The 12,482-nt window shown below is 42.8% G+C and overlaps 1 protein-coding gene across 1 annotated transcript in view; it reads left to right on the top strand.

Moving 5' to 3' along the window:
* The first annotated feature begins 282 nt into the window (after positions 1 to 282).
* Positions 283 to 12,482, top strand: part of LOC120060501 (SAM and SH3 domain-containing protein 1-like) — a 32,767-nt gene continuing 20,567 nt past the window's right edge. The window contains exon 1 of the mRNA XM_039009858.1: positions 283 to 376. The gene's annotated coding sequence lies outside the window, so the exon portion shown is untranslated. The remainder of the gene's footprint in view (positions 377 to 12,482) is intronic.

Raw genomic sequence — 12,482 nt, 5'->3', positions numbered from 1 at the left:
CCGTGGGATCTTGTTACACACCGAAGATATCCTAACACTCAGAGAGTGGTGTATGTTATCGAGCAGTGAGTCAGTGTGTATGGTAGTGTGCTGTCCTTGCAGCTGGGGCAGCGAGCTCCACCCCGTTCCTTACAGCAGCCACACACACAGAGCCACACACGGAGCCCCACCCTCACTGCAGCTCCAGCGTCATTCTGAGGTCGTCCCCTGGCTATATTTCATGTGTGCTGGACACTGCTCTTTGAGTTGCATTGTTCTCCCCCTGACTGTTCTGAGTGGTGACTCAGTCAAGTTTGAAAAGAGAAAGAGGAGACTGACTGTCGTTCCAGCTGTGTAGCACAACTGGAGAACATAACAAACAGGCTGCCAACTTGTGGTGAGTTTAGAATTTAAGGATCCCTTTTCTTTTCCCATTACTCTCTCTTTCTCTCAGCTGGAAAATAAGTTTTATTTTTGTTAGGTTTTTGCAGATAAACTTAACTTCCAATTGTAACTAAGGCTGTTCATTTAGTGTTGGTTTGCCGATGGTAGCCTTCTTAAAAGAGTCATGAAGTTCTTTAATGATGTAAACTTCTTTCGTGGCTGTGGAGAAGTTTGAGCTAACCTCTTTTATTTGCTGTATCTGTGGTTCCTTCCCTTAGTTTTGTCCTGTTTCGCCAAGTTGTGTATGGTGTGTATGACCCTGCTTAAAGACTGTGTTGTGGTATACATGATAGCTATGATGTATGGTATGACCCAGTCCCCTGTTATTAGACTGTGTTGATACATGACACAAAGGGATATGGAGAATTATACGGTATCAGAGGGAATGCGGTAAAATGTATGCCAAACAAAAAAAACAATGATTGCTAAGTTAAACAAACTATACAAGTCTGTGCACAAGTGTGACTTAACAATTTTCCACTGAACATTTTTACAAAAACACGTTTTCTTGAACAATGCAGATGCGAAGTTTGGTAACAGAATGACAGCGGCACAAGCCGCCATTCTGTTTCCAAACGTTGCATCTGCACTGCTCTTCAAGTAAATGTTTTTGTAAAATGTTCTGTTGAAATTAAATTTGCCCTTGTGCATCGGGTCATTTTCCATCTAAAAGGACCCATGAGCACCAACATGAGAAGTTCATAGGCGCTTGTCAAATCTGGAGTCAAACGAGAGCGAAGAGTCTGTTTTTGAGAAATTTAAGGCACACACTACCGGTCAAAAGTTTTAGAACACCTACTACACTCATTAAAGGGTTTTTCTTAATTTTTTACTATTTTCTACATTGTAGCATAATAATGAAGACATCAACACTATGAAATAACACATATGGAATCATGTAGTAACCCAAAAAGTTTTAAACAAATCAAAATATATTTCAGATTCTTCAAATAGCCACCCTTTGCCTTGATGACAGATTTGCACACTCTTGGCATTTTCTCAACCAGCTTCATGAGGTAGTCACCCGGAATGCTTTTCAATTAACAGGCGTGCCTTGTTAAAAGTTAATTTGTGGAATTTCTTTCCTCCTTAATGCGTTTGAGCCAATCAGTTGTGTTGTGACAAGGTAGTGGTGGTATACAGAAGATAGCCCTATTTGGTAAGACCAAACCATATTATGTCAAGAACAGCTCAAATAAGCAGGCGTTCTAAAACTTTTGACCGGTAGTGTGTGTATATACATTTGTCAACCATTGTATAGCCTAAATATTAGAGAAACGCAAAGGCTTTGATTTCTGTTCAGATGAAAAAGGGGTCTTTTTAGAAAACATCAACCAAAAAAAGTCTAAAGGAATTAGAAATTCATCAAAACACAGAAATGTTGAAGTAAAGACCCCTGCCAACTAATATCAACACTTATAAATTATTAAGTGATTAAAACATGAAATTCTGTTACCAAATTGTTAACAACATTTCAGAAAATCAGTAGCAGAATTACTGCAATTGATTTGGCTACAATTCACAGTTGGGTCACCTGCCACAGTCCTCCCTTCCACTGGCGTACTGTTACGTTCAACTCATAACTGTTCTTTCTCTTTCTGTCGTCTGGACAACCCCTCCCTTTCTCTCTCTGCCTCGATCTCGTTAAAATATCACCTATCCCGGCTCTTACCGACATCTACCATAACACCTACCCTCAGGACACGAGTCAAGGAAGATCGTTTGTCTTCACAGAGATGTTCCATACCCAATCGTTGTCAGCCGGTAACGTGACACCAACACTCTCCTTTTAACTCCTCTGATCTGACGAGACCCTGTTACAAGGGGCTGCCTCAATTACTGCTTTGTTATAAAGAGAGTTAGTTTAGAGATGTAAGGAAGCCCTGATGCTTTTGTTAAGTAGTTTCTATTGGGTTTCCACCTGTCAGGACATGCACAGGGCATTTGCAACCCATCCATACTGTGGCCTACTGTTTGTCTGAGTGTCATAACAAAGGTGCCAGGTGATGGCTTTCCCTCTACTCTCTGACTGACAAGCATCAGACTGTTGTATACACAACAAAGTATTGAGCATGATCTTGAATGAGAAATCTAACCATGAACGTTACATTCACAAGAGCATAATGTAAGAAGTGAAGACATCTAGACAGTTATTTTTTTAGATACATTTTAGTAGACACTCTTATCCAGAGCAACATACATTTTCATACTGGTCCCCTGTGGGGATCGAACTCACAACCCTGGCATTGCAAGTGCCGTTCTCTACTAACAGCCACATGGGACCATATAGTACAGTACCAGTCAAAAGTTTGGACACACTCATTCAAGGGTTTTTCTTTACTTTTTACTATTTTCTACATTGTAGAATAATAGTGAAGACATCAAAACTATGAAATAACACATATGGAATCATGTAGTAACCAAAAAAGTGTTAAACATATCAAAATATATTTGAGATTCTTCAAAGTAGCCACCCTTTGCCTTGACAGCTTTGCACACTCTTGGCATTCTCTCAACCAGCTTCATGAGGAATGCTTTTCCAACAGACTTGAAGGAGTTCCCACATATGCTGAGCACTTGATGGCTGCTTTTCTCTGCGGTCACTCTGCGGTCCAACTTATCCCAAATCATCTCAATTGAGTTGGTCGGGGGATTCTGACGGCCAGGTCATCTGATGCAGCACTCCATCACCCTCCTTCTTGGTCAAATAGCCCTTACACAGCCTGGAGGTGTGTTTTGGGTCATTGTCCTGTTGAAAAACAAATGATAGTCCCACTAAGCGCAAACCAGATGGGATGGCGTATCACTGCTGGTTAAGTGTGCCTTGAATTCGAAATAAATCACAACAGTGTCACCAGCAAAGCACCATCACACCTCCATGCTTCACAGTGGGAACTACACATGCGGAGCTCACACATTAACATACTCTGCGTCTCAAATTTGGACTCATCAGACCAAAGGACAGATTTCCCGAAGGCCTATGTCCATTGCTCGGGTTTCTTGGCCCAAGCAAGTCTCTTCTTATTATTATTGGTGTCCTTTTAAGTAGTGGTTTATTTGCAGCAATTTGACCATGAAGGGCTGATTCACACAGTCTCCTCTGAACAGTTGTTGAGATGTGTGTGTTACTTGAACTCTGAAGAATTTATTTGGCCTGCGTTTTCTGAGGCTGATTACTCAAATGAACTTATCCTCTGCAGCAGAGGTAACTCTGGGTTTTCCTTTCTTGTGGTGGTCCTCATGAGAGCCAGTTTCATCATATCGCTTGATGGTTTTTGCGACTGCACTTGAATAAACTTTCAAAGTTCTTGACATTTTCCGCATTGACTGACCTTCATGTCTTAAAGTAATGATGGACTGTCGTTTTATTATTTGAGCTGTTCTTGCCATAATATGGACTTAGCCTTATTTGGTAAAAGACCATCTTCTGTATACCACCCCTACCTTGTCACAACACAACTGATTGGCTCAAATGCATTAAGAAGGAAAGAAATTCCACAAATTAACTTTTATCAAGGCACACCTGTTAATTGAAATGCATTCCAGGTGACTACCTCAAGACGCTTGTTGAGAGAATGCCAAGTGTGCGCAAAGCTGTCATCAAGGCAAAGGGTGGCTACTTTGAAGAATCTCAAATATAAAATGTAATTTGATTTGTTTAACACTTTTTTTTGGTTACTACATGATTCCATGTGTTATTTCACAGTGTTGATGTCTTCACTGTTATTCTACAATGTAGAAAATGGTACAAATAAAGAAAAACCCTGGTGTGTCAACTTTTGACTGGTACTGTATACTAGCTATGATGATGTAGGACATGTTGTTTTGAACAGAAACATGCATACCGTGCCAAATAAGCACAGGGGGACATGAGATATAAAGTGGTCAGACCACAATGGACTGGTTATGAGAAGCATGCAGTGGCGATCTGTCTGTGATCTAACAGTACTATGCCTCTCACTGGACCACAGCCTATTCATTCATTCCTCAACTCAACTGTTGAAAAGAAAAGCCCTGCGTCCCAAATGGCACCTTATTCCCTATATTAGACCAGAGCCTTATGGGCCATTTATAGGGTCTCATTTGGTATGCAGCTGGATTACAGGCTGTTTCTGACCTCATGGCATCATGTCATTTAAGCAAATCAATGAATGGTTCTCTTTTCTGGACAGTTGAGCCAGTCAGTCACACAGTACCATACCACGAGAAGGAGACAAGTCAGCCTACGGTATTGGTAGTCACAACACAGGACTGTTCGGGAGGGTTTTGAATTACCAAGGCCCTCACGATACAATATTATTACGATACTTAGGTGCCGATATATGTATTGCGATTCTCACAATTCTATATGTATTGCGATTCCTTGTTCCAAACATATTGCTCACCATATGTCTGCTGCAGAGGTACAAGAGAGCCATGAGAACACATTCAGTAAAAGTGCTGAAAACAAATTGGCTCCCTGTTTAGAAAGATGGAGAACAAGCTATGAAGGGGTTTTGTCAATACAATATATCATCAAAACTAATATCCCGATGTATAACTATATTTTTTTTTTCACCCATCACTACTGTTTGTGGCAAACTATTAGCATGCGAACCCCTTGAAATTCCCCCCTTTTTTTTAAATGAAAATAAACAGATGAATCTTTTCTGAGTTTAGATCTGAGGTTGTGGCAAGGTGTAGACACATTTGCATACACACAAGGGAGTGGTGTGAGGGATGAATACCCTTTTTAAATGTACTCATAAGATTTCATAAACAGATTTTAATATTTTCAGATGTATTCATGTTGTCTTTATACTTTTATCTAGTTGTAGGTAAATTCCATTTCAATTCAGGAATTTAAAACGGATGAATTGGAATGGAATTGACCCCAATCATGTGTTTTAAATCACCCCTTAAATGTGTCTGCATGCTTTATGTGGTTGGGGTTGGGGTGAATTCCATTTGAACTTTGTCAGTTCAGTTGACTGCCTGTGTGTTTGTACTGGAAGCCTGTAGTCTGACGAGACAGGGCATATAATGAGGTAGTGTTTATTTCTCTGTTCTGACTGATGACAGTAATAGTCTCATTCGAGTGCTCACAACAACCCCTGTCATGTGCTGTATCAGGCTAAAGAGGACATACTGTAGCCTACGTACAGTACAGTTAGGAACCACAGCTAACGGCATGAAATATTAAATCGAAGGGCGTTTTGAGCTACAGTTTGAATCCGAGTTCGATTATTTGATACATCCAACGTTTACTGGACAAAATGTGTTTATTGGACAAAAATGCTCAAGTTAAATCCATTTCTGATTATCATGAAGCATCACTTGTGTGTACCAATCATCATATTATTTTTCGCTTTGGTCTTCTTACATGCGAGAGGAAACAATAGCCGCTCTAACTGCGACGTGAATAGGCTATATTCAGTAGCCTATATCCCTCCCCTAATCTACATTGGATGAGCTCATAAATGCGCTGCTACTCACAATTTTTCAAAGATATAAAATTGTATTTGTCACATGCTTCATAAACAACCGGCGTAGACCGACGGTGAAATGCTTACTTGTGTCCTTTTTCAACAATGCAGAGCTAAAGATTGAAGCAACTATATAAAAAATAGTGATACGAGGAATAAATACACAGTGAATAACAATAATGAATAAAAATAACATTTTATTAGCTATAGATATAGCAATATAGATATAGCTATTTACAGAGTACCAGTACCGAGTCGATGTGCAGGGTTATGAGGTAATTGAGGTAGCTAAGTACATATAAGTAGGGGTAAAGTGACTAGGTAACAGGATAGATATTAGACTGAGCTGTAGCAGCAACGTATGTGGAGCAGTAGGCGCAGCGTATGTGGTGAGTGTAAAAGTGTGTGTGTGACGTCAGTATGCATGTGTGCGCATGTTATGTGCGTGTGGGCATACAGAGTGTTGTGAGTGTGTGGGTAGAGTCCTTTGTGTGTGCATAGTCAGTGCAAGAGTTAGTTGAAAAAAATGGGTTCATGCAGGTAGTCCAGGTAGCCATTTGATTAGTCATTTAGCAGTCTTGTTTAGCATTCGGAAAGTATTCAGACCACTTACCTTTTTCCACATTTTGTTACTTTAGACTCATTCTAAAATTGATTAAAAAAAAATTCTCTTCGATCTGCACACAATACCTCATAATGACAAAGCAAATACAGATTTCTAGAAATGTTTGCAAATGTATACAAATAAAACCTTATTTACACAAGTATTCAGACCCTTTACTGTGAGACTTGAAATTGAGTTAACATCCTGTTTCCATTGATAATCTGCAGCACTGAAGGTCCCTAAGAATACAATGGCCTCCATCATTCTGAACAGGAAGAAGTTTGGAACCTCCAAGACTCTTCCTAGAGCTGGCCCGCCCAGCCAAATTGGTCAGGGAGGTGACCAAGAACCCGTTGGTCACTCTGCCAGAGCTCCAGAGTTCCTCTGTGGAGATGAGAGAACCTTCCAGAAGGACAACCATCTCTGCAGCACTCCACCAATCAGGCCTTTATGGTAGAGTTGCCAGAAGGAACCCACTCCTCAGTAAAAGGCTATATGTAAATGTAAAAGGCACATGGCAAACTCCAAGCGGGCTGTCAAAGGGCACCTAAAAGTCTCTGACCATGAGAAACAAGATTCTCTGGTCTGATGAAACCAAGATTGAACTATTTGGCCTGAATGCCAAGTGTCACATCTGGAGGAAACATGGCACCATCCCTACGGTGAAGGCTGGCTGTGGCAGCATCATGCTGTGGGGATGTTTTTCAGCAGCAGGGACTGGGAGACTGGTCAGGATTGAGGGAAAGATGAACGGAGCAAAGTACAGAGATCCTTGATGAAAACCTGCTCCAGAGCGCTCAGTACCTCAGACTGGGGTGAAGGTTCACCTTCCATCAAGACAACGACCCTAAGCACACAGCCAAGACAATGCAGGAGTGGCTTCGGGACAAGTCTCAATGTCCTTGAGTGGCCCAGCCAGAGCCCGGACTTGAACCCGATCGAACATCTCTGGAGAGACCTGGAAATAGCTGTGCAGCGACGCTCCCCATCCAACCTGACGGAGCTTGGGAGGATCTGCAGAGAAGAATGGGGGAAACTCCACAAATACAGGTGTGCCAAGCTTGTAGCGTCATACCCAAGAACACCCGGCTGTAATTGCTGCCAAAGGTGCTTCAACAAAGTACTGAGTAAAGGGTCTGAATACTTATTTAAATGTGATTTTTTTTTTTTTTATACATCTTTGCTTTTTCGTTATGGTATATTGTGCGTAGATTGAGGGGGGAAAAAACAGCTTTAAGCAATTTTAAGAATAATGCTGTAATGTAACAAAATGTGGAAAGTCAAGGGGTCTGAATACTTTCAGATTGCACTATAGCTTTGGGGTAAAAGCTGTTCAGGGTCCTGTTGGTTCCAGACTTGGTACACTGGTACTGCTTGCCTTGAGGTAGCGGAGAGTACAGTATGGTTTGGGTGGCTGGAGTCTTTGACAATTTTTTGGGGCCTTCCTCTGACACCGCCTGGTATAGATGTCCTGGATGGCAGGGAGCTTGGCCCCAGTGACGTACTGTGCCGTACTCATCACTTTCTGTAGCGCCTTGCGGTCGGTTGCCTTGCAGTTGCTTTACAGTCAAGATGCTCTCAATGGTCCAGCTGTAGAACAGCTTCATACTATTTGTCAAACATAGAGAATTGATACTGGTTGTTGGGGTTGGATTAGCATGAGGTGTGGGGAGTCCGTGGGTGGCTTGACTTTTTTTTGTGTCTTACTCATTCATAGAAAAAGGTTATGTCCAAATCGGATGTTGGGTACTATATTTATTGAATATTATCTGAATCCTATGACTTAAAATGGCCAATTTAGGTGCAATCAATTAGCTTAATTTCTCAGAGATTATGAAATGTTTCAGGAATGCCAGTCTTACCCATTTCTAACAACAGAAACCATTTCAGAACAATTTGAGATGGTGGGTGTCATGAGTAACAACTTAAACATGAACTCATAAAAACAGCAGCACTTTGCTGTATTCATTGAGTGTCTCTCTAGTTATGGTTTTAAACGTTTTGAAATCTCACAAATAAACTTTGCTGTAGCTTTCTTTTATGCCTGCTACATTACTGCAGACACGGTTATCTGAGCCATCTGATTGGCTAGTGGTAGGTCTATAGTGCACTTGATTTGCTCTCCGGGCCCCCTGGGAAGGCAGAATTTGTACCTTAAGACATATGAAATAGTTAAAAATGGCAAAATGTGTCTACCCGGCACGCAGGGCAGCTGAATTGGTTGCACCTACCGTCAACAGCCCAAGACTAATATATACACTGCTCAAAAAAATCAAGGGAACACTCAAATAACACATCCTAGATCTGAATGAATGAAATATTCTTATTAAATACTTTTTTCTTTACATAGTTGAATGTGCTGACAACAAAATCACACAAAAATGATCAATGTAAATCAAATTTATCAACCCATGGAGGTCTGGATTTGGAGTCACACTCAAAATTAAAGTGGAAAACCACACTACAGGCTGATCCAACTTTGATGTAATGTCCTTAAAACAAGTCAGAATGAGGCTCAGTAGTGTGTGTGGCCTCCACGTGCCTGTATGACCTCCCTACAACGCCTGGGCATGCTCCTGATGAGGTGGCGGATGGTCTCCTGAGGGATCTCCTCCCAGACCTGGACTAAAGCATCCGCCAACTCCTGGACAGTCTGTGATGCAACGTGGCGTTGGTGGATGGAGCGAGACATGATGTCCCAGATGTGCTCAATTGGATTCAGGTCTGGGGAACGGGCGGGCCAGTCCATAGCATCAATGCCTTCCTCTTGCAGGAACTGCTGACACACTCCAGCCACATGAGGTCTAGCATTGTCTTGCATTAGGAGGAACCCAGGGCCAACCGCACCAGCATATGGTCTCACAAGGGGTCTGAGGATCTCATCTCGGTACCTAATGGCAGTCAGGCTACCTCTGGCGAGCACATGGAGGGCTGTGCGGCCCCCCAAAGAAATGCCACCCCACACCATGACTGACCCACCGCCAAACCGGTCATGCTGGAGGATGTTGCAGGCAGCAGAACGTTCTCCACGGCGTCTCCAGACTCTGTCACGTCTGTCACATGTGCTCAGTGTGAACCTGCTTTCATCTGTGAAGAGCACAGGGCGCCAGTGGCGAATTTGCCAATCTTGGTGTTCTCTGGCAAATGGCAAACGTCCTGCACGGTGTTGGGCTGTAAGCACAACCCCCACCTGTGGACGTCGGGCCCTCATACCACCCTCATGGAGTTTGTTTCTGACCGTTTGAGCAGACACATGCACATTCGTGGCCTGCTGGAGGTCATTTTGCAGGGCTCTGGCAGTGCACCTCCTTGCACAAAGGCGGAGGTAGCGGTCCTGCTGCTGGGTTGTTGCCCTCCTACGGCCTCCTCCACGTCTCCTGATGTACTGGCCTGTCTCCTGGTAGCGCCTCCATGCTCTGGACACTACGCTGACAGACACAGCAAACCTTTTTGCCACAGCTCGCATTGATGTGCCATCCTGGATGAACTGCACTACCTGAGACACTTGTGTGGGTTGTAGACTCCGTCTCATGCTACCACTAGAGTGAAAGCACCGCCAGCATTCAAAAGTGACCAAAACATCAGCCAGGAAGCATAGGAACTGAGAAGTGGTCACCACCTGCAGAACCACTCCTTTATTGGGGGTGTCTTGCTAATTGCCTATAATTTCCACCTTTTGTCTATTCCATTTGCACAACAGCATGTGACATTTATTGTCAATCAGTGTTGCTTCCTAAGTGGACAGTTTGATTTCACAGAAGTGTGATTGACTTGGAGTTACATTGTGTTGTTTAAGTGTTCCCTTTTATTTTTTTGAGCAGTGTATATATATATATTTTTTAAACCCAAATAGCACGCAGCTTAGAGGGCACATTGGTGTGGAGTGCAATAGATTGCGTCATTGTGGATCTGTTGGGGTGGTATGCGAATTGGAGTGGGTCCAGGGGTGGCTGCGACGGTGTTGTGAGCCATGACCAGCCTTTAAAAGCATTTCATGGCTATAGAAATGAGCGCTACAGGCTGGTAGTCATTTAGGCAGGTTACCTTGGCATTCTTGGGCACGAGGACTATGGTGGTCTGCTTGAATCAAGTTTTGGTATTACAGACCTCGTCTGTTGAAAATATCAATGAAGACACTTGCCAGCTGGTCAGCGCACGCTCTGAGTATGTGTCCTGGTATTCCACCTGGCCCCGCGGCCTTGCTAATGTTAACCAGTTTAAAGGTCTTACTCACATCAGCTACGGAGAGCGAGATCACACAGTTGTTCGGAACAGCAGGTGCTCTCATGCATGGTTCAGTGTTGCTCGCCTCGAAGCGAGACTAGAAGGCCTTTAGCTCGTCTGATAGGCTTGCATTGCTGGGCAGCTCACGTTGCTAGGTTTCCCTTTGTAATCCTTGATAGTTTGCAAGCCCTGCCACATCTGTCGAGCGTCAGAGCCAGCGTAGTAGGATTTGATTTTGGTCCAATATTGACGCTTTTCCCGTTTGATGGCTTGTTGGAGGTCGTATTGGGATTTCTTATAAGCGTCTGTGAAAGTGTCAACTCTAGCGTTTAGCTCAGTGTGGATGTTACCTGTAATCCATGGCTTCTGGTTGGGGTAATTCCTACTGACAGAGCTAGTGTAACTGAGTCAGGTTTGTAGGCCTCCTTGCTCGCACACGCTTTTTCAGTTCTGCCTACAAATTTTCTATGGGATTGAGGTCAGGGCTTTATGATGGCCACTCCAATACCTTGACTTTTTTGTCCTTAAGCCATTTTGCCACAACTTTGGAAGTATGCTTGGGTCATTGTCCATTTGGAAGACCCATTTGCGACCAAGCTTTAACTTCCTGACTGATACCTTGAGATGTTTCTCCGATATATCTAAATATATATATATATTTTCCATCCTCATTTCCATGTCATCTATTTTGTGAAGTGCACCAGCCCCTCCTGCAGCAAACGACCCCCACAACCTGATGCTGCCACCCCTGTGCTTCACGGTTGGGATGGTGTTCTTCGGCTTGCAAGCGTCCCCCTTTTTCCTCCAAACATAACGATGGTCATTATGGTCAAACAGTTCTATTTTTGTTTCATCAGACCAGAGGACATTTCTCCAAAAAGTACAATCTTTGTCTCCATGTACAGTTGCAAACTGCACATTTTTTAGGGTGGTTTTGGAGCAGTGGCTTCTTCCTTGCTGAGAGGCCTTTCAGGTTATGTCGATTATATAGGACTCGTTTTACTGTGGATATAGATACTTTTGTACCTGTTTCCTCCAGCATCTTCACAAGGTAAGGATGTTCTGTTCTGGGATTGATTTGCACTTTTCTCGCCCAAGTACGTTTATCTCTAGGAGACAGAACGCGTCTCCTTCCTGAGCGGTATGATGGCTGCGTGGTCCGATGGTGTTTATACTTGCATACTATTGTTTGTACAGATGAACGTGCTACCTTCAGGCGTTTGGAAATTGCTCCCAAGGATGAACTAGACTTGTGGAGGTCTACAATTTTTTTTTCTGAGGTCTTGGCTGATTTCTTTTGATTTTCCCATGATGTCAAGCAAAGAGGCACTGCGTTTGAAGGTAGGCCTTGAAATACATCCACAGGTACACATCCAATTGACTCAAATGATGTCAATTAGCCTATCAGAAGCTTCTAAAGCCATGACATTTTCTATAATTTTCCAAGCTGTCAATTTTCCAAGCTGTCCAAGCACAGTCAACTTAGAGTATGGTAACTTCTGACCCACTGGAATTGTGATACAGTGAATTCTAAGTGAAATGATCTGTCTGTAAACAATTGTTGGGGAAATGATTTGTGTCATGCACAAAGTAGATGTCCTAACCGACTTGCCAAAACTATAGTTTGTTAACAAGAAATTTGTGGTGGTTGAAAAAGGAGTTTTAATGACTCCAACCTAAGTGTACGTCAACTTCCGACTTCAACTGTATTAAGGGAATAGGGTGCCATTTGGAAGAAGTTGCAGTATCAATATGGGGATATCAAA

Source organism: Salvelinus namaycush, chromosome 15 (assembly GCF_016432855.1).
Source record: "Salvelinus namaycush isolate Seneca chromosome 15, SaNama_1.0, whole genome shotgun sequence".
In the NCBI taxonomy this organism is placed as follows: domain Eukaryota; kingdom Metazoa; phylum Chordata; class Actinopteri; order Salmoniformes; family Salmonidae; genus Salvelinus; species Salvelinus namaycush.
This window is presented reverse-complemented; position numbering and strand designations above follow the sequence as displayed.